This window comes from Rhipicephalus sanguineus, chromosome 8 (genome assembly GCF_013339695.2).
Source record: "Rhipicephalus sanguineus isolate Rsan-2018 chromosome 8, BIME_Rsan_1.4, whole genome shotgun sequence".
In the NCBI taxonomy this organism is placed as follows: domain Eukaryota; kingdom Metazoa; phylum Arthropoda; class Arachnida; order Ixodida; family Ixodidae; genus Rhipicephalus; species Rhipicephalus sanguineus.
In genome coordinates, this window is record NC_051183.1 from 22,007,243 (window position 1) to 22,020,263 (window position 13,021).

Sequence of the window (13,021 nt, forward strand, 5' to 3'; positions counted from 1 at the left end):
ACGTGCTCAGTTCAACGCGCCTCGCGTGTCGTCGCGACACTGGCCAAAAGGCCGCGCGTCCCGATCCAGGCGGCCGTGGCTCAAGCTTAGTCGTTGGTGCCGCTACCGCCAGAGGCGCTGATTGCATCCAAGTTCACTGCGCGATCGCACCGACAGCGGCGAGCAGCGTCTGTGTGCTGTAATTGTAGATGTGGTAGCTGCTGTTACAAAACTGGCTGTCTGTCAGCCGTGCTTTGCCAGAGCCATGCATGAAGGAAGAAGAATTGGGGTCGTCCAAAGCAAGCAAAACCGAGCTCTCGCTCGACAAACTTCGTATCATTATCATCATCATCAGCCTGTCTACGCCCACTGCAGGGCAAAGGCCTCTCCCATATACCCATATTCCGCTAATCAACCCGGTCCTGTGCTTTCTGCTGCCACGTTATACCTACAAACTTAATCTCATCTACCCACCTAATTTTCTGTCTCCCCCTCACGCGTTTGCCATCTCTTGGAATCCAGTCAGTTACCCTTAATGATCACCGGTTATCCTGCCGACGTGCTACGTGCCCGGCCCCTATCCATTTCTTCTTGATTTCAACCTTAAGGTGTAACAAGATAGGTGTAACCTTAAGAAACAGGAAGAGAGCAGAGTGGGTCAGGGAACAAACGGGGGTTAAGGATATCATAGTTGAAACTTCGTATAACCGCGTTCAGTCACAACATTTTTTAAGTGCGGAGCACTTAGGGACCCTGGCTGTCGTATGCTGTCATCTCATATGTCATCACTTGGCGTCACGCAGGGGATGGTTAAGAAAAGTGAGGGTGAGGAGGAGGGAAAGGGGCAGGGGAGAGGGTAAAGTATAGCACAGCCATGTATGGCGTCACGCCCAGGCAAGATCTTGTATAGCAGGGGTCTCAAACACGCGGCCCGCGGATGTCTAATAGGGAACCCAAGCTCAAGTTTGCGGCGCGACGACAGCGCCGCGCTGCGGCTCTGGAAAGAAGCTCTGGTGCAACTAGGTGCACGCGCGGCCGGCTCAGCCTGAAGTCCCTTAATATAAGAAAGTAGCGACACTCTCCTCCATATCCTCTCCAAAGTGTCCGATCCTCCTCTCCCAAGTGTCCAAACCTTATCTATATCCTCTCCCAAACGGCCACCGTGCGGGAGCCGGCCCCATAACCCGGCTCGCGCCACTTTCCTATCGAGAATGCGATGTCACGCTGATAGCGTGCGCAACGTTCATTCAGTGACATGGCATTCTTGATATAGATCGTGGCGAGAGCCGGGTTCGGCAAAAAATTAAAACATCAGAAAAAAAAGAAAGGTTCGCGCGGGTTTTCCGGGCGACGGCCCGTGAAGTGGGGAGGTGGAAGGCGGAAGAGGAGGGTGCTCGGCGTGGCGGCTCGGTTAAAAGAAAGACGGTACTTTCCCAAAAATATCCAGAAACTTCCTGTTTGTGGCTGCAGTTCGACGCTGCATTTCCACGTTGGTAGAAGCGATCCCGCGGAAGCGCAAGCGAGGTCCGAAGTATTGCTGTGTCGTGGCCTGCCACAACAGTGCAGACAACACCAAGGCACGCGATTCACGTGTGAAACTGTATCGGTTCTCGGGCATGTCGCACGAGAAATAAAGGCGGCAAGCGTGGATAGCTGACAGCGCTGTCTCGCCTTCTATTTTGGCTGTCCGAGTTCATCGCTTTCATTCGTTTCGACTACATGAATCAGTACGTAACTCGGCGCATGCACGCAGCGACTACAGTATAATGATTACTCGCTGTCTGCTCGCATTGTAAAAGTCCAGTTGTGGTTGTAGGTGAAACAACATTGTGTTTTGATTCGCCGTGTTCGTGAGACCTACCCGTCGTTGTTGAACGTTCACACTCGCGTTATACCAAGCGTTGCGCAGTTGGTTGAATTCAATTGAACTCGGCACATTGTCAGAAGTTTGGCGCCTGCAATTCACGCGTCGGGACGGCTGCTTTATCACGCCCGAACGGACGTCTATGCCTTTTCAGCAAGCTTTGACATCGTTCTGCAGGTTTGCATTGTTTTTGTCACTTCATTAGGGTGATATTTAAGCCGATAAATAATAACTGGCACTTAATACATGCTTTGCAATTGCAACCTTGCAGTAACCACCTTCTGACTTTGTGCGATTCTCTAGCCGCGTTCGCGCAGCAGGTTTTATATGCATTGCCTGTCAAGTCGATATCCTCATAAAAAGAGAGTGCAAGCATGACGGGAGAGCCGAAAAAACTAGGCGAGCAGTTCATCTTGCTTCACAGTGGTTAAAGCTCAGCTAGCTGCCTCTCGTCTTAATCGGCGGGTGATTCTCCAGCGGCACGGAGGACTTGACTGTAACCTTCTCAGGAAACAGTGCCATGGCCGTGTAATTTCTTTTTTTCGCACGCCGCAAACATTTGTTCACGAAAGTACACGGCTGCTACTGTTAAGCATGCCATATCAAAACAACAATCATATGATTCGTAGTCCACACCGCAGAACATCCATAGCGTGTACGGCTTCTTTTTGGAGTGCATGTAGACCATTATTCATCTTTAACATGACAGAATGAGAGGAAATGCATTTCGCTTTGAGTCGGGCGTCGTTGTCGTCGATCGTCTGCTCTTCACCGTTAACGTGATTGACGAGCCTTTCTCCTTTTATCAAGTTCGCTTTTCGGAAGTGTTTGTCCTGCTGTGAGATCTTTTTGAACCCGCACTGCAGGCGGTACATTGTGAGGCGCCGCGAGAGCTCTGCACGTGCACAGAAACGAGCGGCAACGCGGTGGAGAGAAGGGAAAACGCTCGCTGCTTACACCCCAGTTTCTCTTTTTTCTGCCAGAGATGGCGCTGCCTGTCAAGAGCAGCAGCGCCGCTAAGCGTTGCTTGGGAAGCCTAAGCGCGCGTTGTTGGCACCCAGTTTGAATTGTTATGCCAGAGATGGCGCTGCCTGTCAAGAGCAGCAGCGCCGCTAAGCCTTGCTTGGGAAGCCCATAGGGCAGTGGCGTATATAGCCAGCGGGTGGCACACCTGGCCCGTGCCCCCCCCCCCCCCCCGCTTCAAATTGTTTTTCTGCCATGGGATAAAGAGCACAAAATGACACTCGACCACACTACCTTCCCGGGCCCTACGTCTGATCACGGGCGTGGCCTGAGGGGGAGGGAAAGGAGGAAGGGAGAAGGTAAAGTATAGCATAGCTATGCTATACTTTACCTTCTCCCCTATAGTGTAACAAGGTGTTGGAAACGGAAGTGAGGATGAGCGAAAGAAGGAGGGGGAGAGTAAAGTATAGCATAGCCTTATATTGTACCTATAGAAAGGGGATGGGAAAGGGAAGTGAGCGTGAGAAGAAGGGGGAGGGGAGAGGGCGCCACTGCATCACAAATGAGGGTTTCCTTTCCCGCCATGGACGCCGAGCAGGGTGCACGTTTGGAACGCCAGCAGCGCCGCCGGAGGGCAGGCGAATCGCTACTCCGCGCTTCCCACAGCTTTCACGTTGAGTGCAACTGCATAGATTCTTTCATGTACTCCATGCAGCATTTTTTGTTCAAGATTCCTTTTAGATTAGCGCTCTTTGTGCGTGTGTGAGCACTTTGTCACCATAAGAAACATCGTGTGCTTATTGTTGTTTATATTGTACTAGCTGTAAGCAGCTTTCATCTCTTTTCAAACAATGAACTCACCCCGCTTTTATTTCTGAGTTAAAGCTTGGGAACTCCAGAGAGTAGGTTATTTTTACGCTCATTATTTTTTTTTTCAAATATATCATCAAAACATTAACCATATAATCAAGGGAAGTGAATCATTTACAACTCACACCTAGTTGAGATCGCCATTTTTTATTCTGAATTATTAAGACACGAATAGCTAATCTGCCCACATCTTGAATTAAGTCCGTAATTTGTTTCAGTTGCGTTCTCATGATAGCTTGGTGCCTCCATTTTGAGAAATATGCGGCACCTATAACAAAATTCTTTCTATTTTGAATTCAATATGGCAGTGGATAAACAATAAATAAATGAATAAATAAAAGTAGCTCGTCAGGCACGCAGAAGAAAAGCTGCCAATTTTCCCGATAGCAAAAGGACTCCTGAATTCTTTTTTTTTTCTTGATCGAAGCACAGAGATCAACATTAACATTACGTGGGATGCTTGCATAGTTAAACCTACACGTGCATTATTGTGTTGTCTCGCATGGTATTTAAATTATTCTGTGTTAACGAGCTCTCTTTTTCTGTGTGACGACACAATTGTCTATTGAACACGTAGATGACAATTTTCACAAATGCTGACGGCGCAGTACCCACTTAAGTTATGTCTAGGGAAGCTCCGCACACGTTGGACTTAACATTCAGGACGACATTGGCGGGGGGCTAGTTTGTTACGGGTAAGAGCGTTTCTTATCCATACACATGGGAAACCATGCAGATGCTCTTTTTCTCATTAACGTCGCCACATTTGCCAAGGTTTGTTGGATGCAACATGAAAGGTTAGAGTATAGTGACTTCAGAATTTAAATTAGAGCTTTTTATTTGGGAAGCGAATCTTCCATAAATAAGTCAGAAATTTGAGGTCTTTAGAAACGAAACTATGCTCATCAATCGAAGATAGCATCGCAACTGTGTAAATGAAAGCTGACAATGCATCTAAAGCGAATAAAATAGGTGCGTTAAAGCACATACGAAATATGCTATAGTAGGCAGAATTGATGAGTTTGCAGTCTTCCACAACATAGTATGAATGCCCGATTAAGACTTTGAGAAACATCGCAGACATTGCAAGGACTTCACATGTACCATGAACTTAGTTTGTTCATCGAATTTGTCCGCTTCAAAGGCGCAAAGCTTCAAAATGCACTTTAATGCTACAAAGCTTCCAGCAGTACAGTCTAAATCACACTTGTAGAGCAGCCAGTCGGCCACGAATTCAGCCACCGTTCTTTTTTTTTTTTTGCAAAATTATGCAGAAACCGACACCGTAATGATACGAAACATAGTCATATAGCATGCTCAGTCATCGTGCTTTAATTCAAGCATGAACGAAAGCTTGTAGCTAATGCAATTGATAGCAGCTACCTACATTGCCAGCGTCCAGAGCCACGCGCTCGACTGCTGTAGACAAGTGTGATTCAGACTTTACAGCCAAGAAAAGTTCTAAAAATGACTCATGATCAATGGCATTCCTTTACTGGTCGAACTTTGAAATGTAAATAACTTTTTTTTTTTGCGTCCGCTCATGCAAACAATGGCGAAGCGCTTTCCGGGGCGTTTGCGAGCAGATCAAACGGTCACACCTTCGCTCAATACGTCAGGCAATGGTGAACGGCATTCGTGCCGGGAATTCGGAAAATATCATTTGTATATTCGAATAGCAACATAAACAAAACGAAAGCGAGAATAGAAAAGGGTGTGAATACTTTCGTCAGCGATAATACAAGCGCTGCGTTCAGAGCTGCCATACCACGCGGCAGGGTAAGGCATACAAAGCTACATAGCTCGGCAAACTGTTAAACCTTGTTACAGTACATCGCTCTCAATATATTCGTTAGTTTTCGATTAGATCCTGGTCCTGGACTTACTCTGCGATTAGATTCCTGCTCCCGGACTGACTCGTCGCGTCGTTCTTGGTTAGTCCTGCCGTCATTGTCTACTACGTGGGACATTGCGGGGGGCTGTTTTTCTAGAGACGAATTCCCAAAACTTCTCTTTTGTAAGTGCGTTTTTATATGTCTGCATCGTGATTGGATGAAATATTCTCTAGCAAAAAGTTTTAGTGCACGATGGTTTTGTGTGAATATGGGCCCTGCTCCTCCACCATCGAACTGCGTTTCATGACATAACGCTTGTCATGTCTGCCCTTTATACCGACATTGGTCTCGGACCAGTGTCGTCATACTTAAGTGCAATGTTACGGCCATCCTGGTCTTTAACGTTAAAGGCGGACAAGGACCCTCGATGTTGCATTATAAGAATTTTTGACTTCCCACCACAACCACGGAAAGCCGGGGATCAGAGGCAGGCTGCTGTAGGAGGTATGCGATCGCTTCATTTTCATTTTTGCATCTGTTGCGAATCTTGTTTTCTTTCGGACTACACCAATTTAGGGGGGTCATGGCTGTGAAACTTGACTCCACCCTAATAGTGAAGGTAAACCCTACGCACGCCCATGTCCTGTTTAGTAGGACTGCTTGCTTGGTGGACTAGAGCCGAACACTTTCTATGGATTGGGGGAGGGGGGGTGAGTGGTGACTCCCCACCGCCCCTCTTATTGTCAAAGTGGGGCACCGAGGCTGCCCCATACCTTTACTCAGTAGGGCCTGTCCCGTAATTGTTATAAAGTGCAAGGCTATGGCCATGTAGTTTTTGTTACAATGGCAGCCGAGGACCCCCTGATGTTGCATTGTAGGAGCTTTTTACTTGCCAGTACCTCTAGCCCCCCCCCCCCTTCCAGGAAAGTCGGGGACCAAAGGCAGGCCGTTGTGAGAAGTAGGTCATTGCTTCATTTTTATTTTTGCATCCATGGCAAAGCTTGTGTTCATACTGGAATATTGGCAGCGCAAACTAACGGGACACAGAAGGGGAACACAAACAAGCGCAGTTTGCGCTGCCAATATTCCAGTATGAACCTATACCAACTAGCCCGCCTTTCAACACTTCTGCAAAGCTTGTGTTCTTTCGGACTCAACTAAAAGGGGGAGGGGGGTGCGCAGCGGGGAAACTTGGCCCTGCGCACGCCTATGTTTATCAGTCATTGGGATCTTCAAATCTTTTCGCCAGCACCATGAACCAGAAGTCCCGTTTTTCTTCCTTAAGGATCTTCGCGTAGTGTGGGGAAGCAAACCGAACGCTCGTCTGGTTCGCCTTGCCTATCCCCTCCTTCCACTCTCTCCATCTTTCCTTGCTTGATGCTCGGGCAGTGCTGGTGGCCTCGCCACTCTTTCCTTCTGTCTGCCCTCTTTTCATCCCCTTTCCCTGTGTGCATATCGGCTGAGGTGTCCTCTTCGAGATACATCTATCGTACATGCCGAACCCCCTGTTTCTTCCTCAGCAGAATCACCAACACTCGCCATGAACTCAGCCGCGGGCATGAAGTCCGTCACAGTCGTGCAAGCCTGGCGAGACACTCAAGAAGGCAGCGCCGTGGTGCGGCAGTATCTGAAGCTGCTACGCGTCCTGGGTTGCTGCTTCGTGGAAGGTCTGTTCGCCGACGACCCATCTCAGCTGGAGGCCAACCGGTGCTCCTGCTGGTACATCGCCTTCAGCGGGTTCGTCCTGTCGGCTTTGTGGACTACCGCGGTGATCAACATCGTGCGCTTCCTCGTCGACGGCTCCATCATGTCAGAGATCCTGGCCATCGCTTGCTTCATGTACATCGTCCAGCTGACGAGCGTGGTCGGGCCGGCGTTCTTCAATGCGCCCACAATCGAGCGGGCCTTGGTGAAGAGTGCCCGCTTCGAACTTGAGAAACCGCGTCGCCGTTTGCCGCTGGACGAAGCTGGCCGAGAGAAGGTGAGGAAGGTTGTTGAGGAATATAGCAGGTGCTCTCGTCATACGCTGTGAATGGGAGCACTCTCACTAGAAGCGCTTTAGTTTGAGGCCCGTAACTGCATGGTCATATATAGGCGTGCTCACCGGGGGGGGGGGGGGGGGGGCTGGGGGGATAGCGCTTTTCTCCAAGCGCTCACGTGTCGTGGCCTCGCAGCCAATGAGAATTCAGGCACCTTTTTAAGGAGACAGACGCCGGCCTTTTCCGCTCTATGAGCCATCGGAAGCTTTGGCTTTGAAAACCCACAGCACAGTTTTCGTGCATTTATATGTGTGGACAAAGTGCACCATGTCATTCATATTTTCGGAATTCAGTCGAGGAAGTATTGTGCAGTTACGTATTTATTGCCGCCCCAATTAGGTGGTAACTTTACGGATAGGTCTCTTTAATGGGCGTATCAAGCATAGTTTCTACAATATCTACAGGGAACTCTGGCGCTGCGATCGTTTAGCCACCATGGCAGTGATGGTAGGATGTCAATGGTGGTTTCGTGCTACATACGGGTGGTTGTCCATTTACCTTTGTTAACCCTTTCGTCACCTTGCGGAATTCCGCAGAACCGATTCACATTAATACATGTAGTCTCCGCTCTAAGTCATCCTACAGGCCCGGACGACGCCTGCCGGAACTGTACGAGCGACGTCTTCGCCGGACCTACGTGGCAGTGGTAGTCTTCATCGTGGGCCAGATCGCCATGAAGGTCTACTTCCTGGTGATGACTATCTCCGGGCTCGACGAGCCTTCCGGTGTGGCTCGCTTCACCGCCATCTTGGCCATCGTGTCCGTTGCAACCGTCTGGTCCGGTGCTCCGGCCATCTGCGCAACCCTTGTAGGTCGCTGGCTCAGCGCCCACATCCGCCTCATTCGAGCAAACATGGAGATTGTCGGTAAGCTGTGAAAAACACGAGGATGCTTAAGAATTACTGCAGTGGACAGTATGCCTCAAGAGTAAAACGTACGCACCCTAAGATGGCGGCCGCGACCACCATCTCAGTAGGGGCAGACTAAAGCGATAGCTTTCAGCGACGAACGAAAGGGAAAGTTTTATTGTACATGTAGTTTGTACATAAACAAAAACAAACAAAACAAGGAAGAACAGCATATACATTTTGCACATCTCAACTAAAACACATATTCATCTATGTATATTGAGAACCACCCAAATTAAGTAAACAACAAACTGAAACAAACTGTGCACATATTAAATAATGTCACGTATACACAAATACAACAGTGAGAGGTCTGTTAGTACAGCACCACTTGGAAACTCCAGCCGACCCGTCTTTAATTTAAATAAACGTGTGTCATCGTCGAAGGAAAGCCTTTTCTCCGTTACTGCGATGAAAACAACGCGAAAACGGAAAAAAGTCGGCGTTTGTGGTGTCCTGACTTCTTTCTTGTGTCCGTGTTTGCAAGCCCTGTCTTTTTAGAATAAACAACACAAGTGCTGACGAACGACTGAGCGCCAATTTATGGCAACTCTTAAACTGCGGGCCGTGACACGATATCCAAATCGAATCGAGCGCTGAATCTACGAAGCTTTCATGAAGAAGAAAAAAAAAAGAGAATGCGTGCGTTAGCTAGCCGTCAATCGATCTTCTTGAAAAGGAGATGGCGTTTTTGTCGGGTTATTTGAGCTATCTTGACACATCGCGGACATTCATTGCTGCTTCACCCCTGTGATCAAGTGACAGCTTATGTTCATAATAAAAATCACTAAAAATCCAGAACACGTTAACAATCCCGAAAAATATGACACCGGAATTTGTTTGTGAAGCTGTGCATTTGCCGATGATTCGCAAGCGCAGCATTTTTCTTCACGCATGCGCTAAAGTAATGTGCAGAGCAACTTCTAAAAGCCGTTTCCTGTGTGGTTGTTGTAGCCGAGCTGGTAAGGTGTTCAGCTCACAACCAAAGGGGCGCAGGTTCGAATCCTGCTGGCGGCACCGCTGCGAAAAAAAAAAGTTCACACAATGATGTGGTTACAGTGCCTAAAGCGCAGTTCGCACCTCGTACACTGGTGCTTCGTATCGCACTGCCGTTGTTGCTGAGTATAAAGTGATATTCTGATGGGTCCATCGAGGCCCGCACTGACACGCCCACCATTGCATTTGTCAGCAAACGCTGCAATATCGCACAGACCGACCCTTATGTGCTGTAGAGATCTCGGCTCGGCCTGGCCTGAAAAACGGCGTCGTTTTTTTTTCTGAAATTTCGTCTTCAATGAAAAAAAAAAGAGGACCCCCGGTTCGCTGCACGGGAAGCTACCCTTGGTCCCGTGCAGCGGGTTCGAATTCTCCAACCGTCTTAAGCTCCGCACCATAGCGGCACTGTAACACCACTACGAAGCCCGGTTGTACCCATTTGAAACCGCTGGGTGGGCGGCCGGCACTGGGGGATCGAACCCAGTACCTCCCGTAGCGGAAGCTGGCGCCCAAGCGCTTCGCCACCGCTGCGGTACGGGCACAAGTAAATAACACGCAAGATATCTGTTGCATGAGAATGCGACGAAGCGCAGAAAGAATTTATTGAAAGAAACGAATGTTCATTTCCGAAAGAGTGTTCTGACGGTGCAATCTCAGGGTCACCCCTCGATGGGAGAGTCCCTTATTCTAGGAACCCTCTCTCCGCAGTCGCATCCATTAAGAATTCCCAGGGGTGATAGCCTTACCTTTCTGATAGCGATGCCCGCACCGGGATTCGAACCACCGCCTTCTCGGTCAGGAGCTTAATGCCTTAGCCACTAAGCCACTGGAACGGCACAGCAATGAGTGCTTACAAGTTGGTCTGTACATTATTGCAGCCCATAATCGTAAAATTCAATGCTAGGGTTGTTAGTGCATGCCTCGGTACACGTACCACTTCGAAAAACATGCTTGTGCCATTCACAGTGAAGGCCCTTATAAGTCTTTATTTCTATGTTTCTTTAAAATATCGTTGCAGTTCAATAAAACAAATCACGAAAGCATTTTTCACTAAAAAGGGAAGCCTTCAGCGTTACTATTGGTGAAAATTACCCCTGAAATAAATTGTATGAAACAGCTACAAAGCATTGCCAAGTCGAAAAACTCTAGAATAACTAAGCTAAGCTTTACTTTTTTGGTTAAAATTACACACAACATATAGATAGTGAAATTTTGACGACACTTTGAAAAATGGAAAAATGCAACATTAAAGGCTTGCCACTTAGGCTGGAAATGGTGTCAAAATGAGGTTCGCGAGAATTTCACTAAACACTGACAAATCGAGAAATACAAGATTTCTAAGATATATACGTTTACTATATTCAGTGAAAATAGAGTAATATTAGCGAGGAAATTGTGCAGTACCAAAACACAAGGACGACAAGAGAGATACAAAAAAGGTACGAGCCCTGACGTTACACTGAGGACGTTTAGTTTTAGAAAATGTTTCGTTTATATATGTGCACACACCATCCGAAAATCAGGCGAATTGTGTAAAAAATTAGTTCGTTCTTCAGTTGTTATATCATGGCGTACTCACAGTACTTGAGTAAAGGTTAATAATATGTGCCTCTATAATTCTGCGTTGAAAGATACAATGCGGCCAATATGAAAACATGGTTTTATGGAAAAGAGCTAGCAGCGCGCACGTCATCACAAACTGGATATTACGAGCGAATCTCGTGGCGAGTTCTTTTTTATTGCAAACTGTGCGAATGCACTGATGCTTTCCATGTACAAGCACACTTTTTCGACGGGCGCATGATAAGCTCTGACGCGTAATCATAGAGTTATATTTTCTTAAACTAGACAGAAGTAGCCGTTACAGCATGCCATCAGCGTCACGGCACACATTGCGGGTATTGGGCTGGCTGTATCCCGTCGCAAGTTAACCCCAAGGCAGAAGTGGACTGCACAGAACAGCGGGCAACGATTTATTGAACGCTCACACGTCAGCACGACGACCGAAGGCGCGCAAGGCAGGGTCGGCATGAAGCGAGAGGCAGGCGAGCTGGAGCTCCAGGCAGCGTGTGGTTGTTGTTGCAGCCAGACGGTCATCTCCCTGGGATGCGGCAAGGCGTACGCATTTTAAGGGCACGGGATGGGACACGCGAATCACTAGTACGCATCACGTGGTGCTATCAAGCGAGCTAGTGGGGGCGTGGCTCCTACAGCAAATATATCTCGCATTCTGCGAGAAAATGTTCAGTCGAAAGTCAGCGCTCGTCCCGATATTATGTCACTCGTCTAGTCCTTCCCTTTGACGCTGAATAATTTCTGGTTACGAACGAACTAGACAACGCCTAAATTCTTATAACCTAAAATCCATTTCGCCAAAATGCGGCGAAACGTTTAAAATTCCAGAAATTCGAGATTTCCAAAGGCCTTAGATTTACCTTTTGAGTCAAAAATATGCACAAAATCAATTGCATCTGAACGCGACGAAAGTATAAGAAATCTAGAAACTTTCTAGATTCTCGATCTAGAAATCTAGAAATTAAAGATTTCATGAGGCTATAGCGCTACCTTTCTGGTCACAAATGACAGCAGAACTTGTTTGTGAACCTGTTAACTTGGCTAAGGATGATTCGCAAGCGCAGCATTTTTCTTCACGCATGAGCTAAAGTAATGTGCAGGGCAACATTTAAAAGCCGTTTCCTGTGTGGTTGTTGTAGCCGAGCTGGTAAGGTGTTCAGCTCACAACCAAAGGGGCGCAGCTTCGAATCCTGCTGGCGGCACCGCTGCGAAAAAAAAAAAAGTTCACACAATGATGTGGTTACAATGCCTAAATTGCAGTTCGCACCTCGTACACTGGCGCTTCGTATCGCACTGCCGTTGTTGCTGAGTATAAAGTGATGTTCCGATGGGTCCATCGAGGCCCGCACTGACACGCCCACCATTGCATTTGTCAGCAAACGCTGCATTATCGCACAGACCGACTCTCACGTGCTGTAGAGATCTCGGCTCGGTCTGGCCTGAAAAACGGCGTCGTATTTTTTTTTTTTTTTGTGAAATTTCGTAATGAAAAAAAAAAAGAGGACCCCCGGTTCGCTGCACGGGAAGCTACCCTTGGTCCCGTGCAGCGGGTTCGAATCCTCCAACCGTCTTAAGCTCCGCACCACAGCGGCACTGTAACACCACTACGAAGCCCGGTTGTACCCAGTTGGAACCGCTGGGTGGGCGGCCGGCACTGGGGATCGAACCCAGCACCTCCCGTAGCGGAAGCTGACGCCCAAGCGCTTCGCCACCGCTGCGGTAAAGGCACAAGTAAATAACACGCAAGATATCTGTTGCATGAGAATGCGACGAAGCGCAAAAAGAATTTATTGAAAGAAACGAATGTTCATTTCCGAAAGAGTGTTCTGACGGTGCATTCTCAGGGTCACCCCTCGATGGGAGAGTCCCTTATTCTAGGAAACCTCTCTCCGCAGTCGCATCCATTAAGAATTCCGAGGCTGATAGCCTTACCTTTCTGATAGCGATGCCCGCACCGGGATTCGAACCACCGCCTTCTCGGTCAGGAGCTTA

General features: G+C 48.1%; 1 non-coding gene across 1 annotated transcript; it reads left to right on the forward strand.

Moving 5' to 3' along the window:
* Nucleotides 1-9,402: 9,402 nt before the first annotated feature.
* Nucleotides 9,403-9,475, forward strand: Trnav-cac (transfer RNA valine (anticodon CAC)). Its single transcript has one exon. It is a non-coding gene; the product is annotated as a tRNA-Val (tRNA).
* Nucleotides 9,476-13,021: the final 3,546 nt, after the last annotated feature.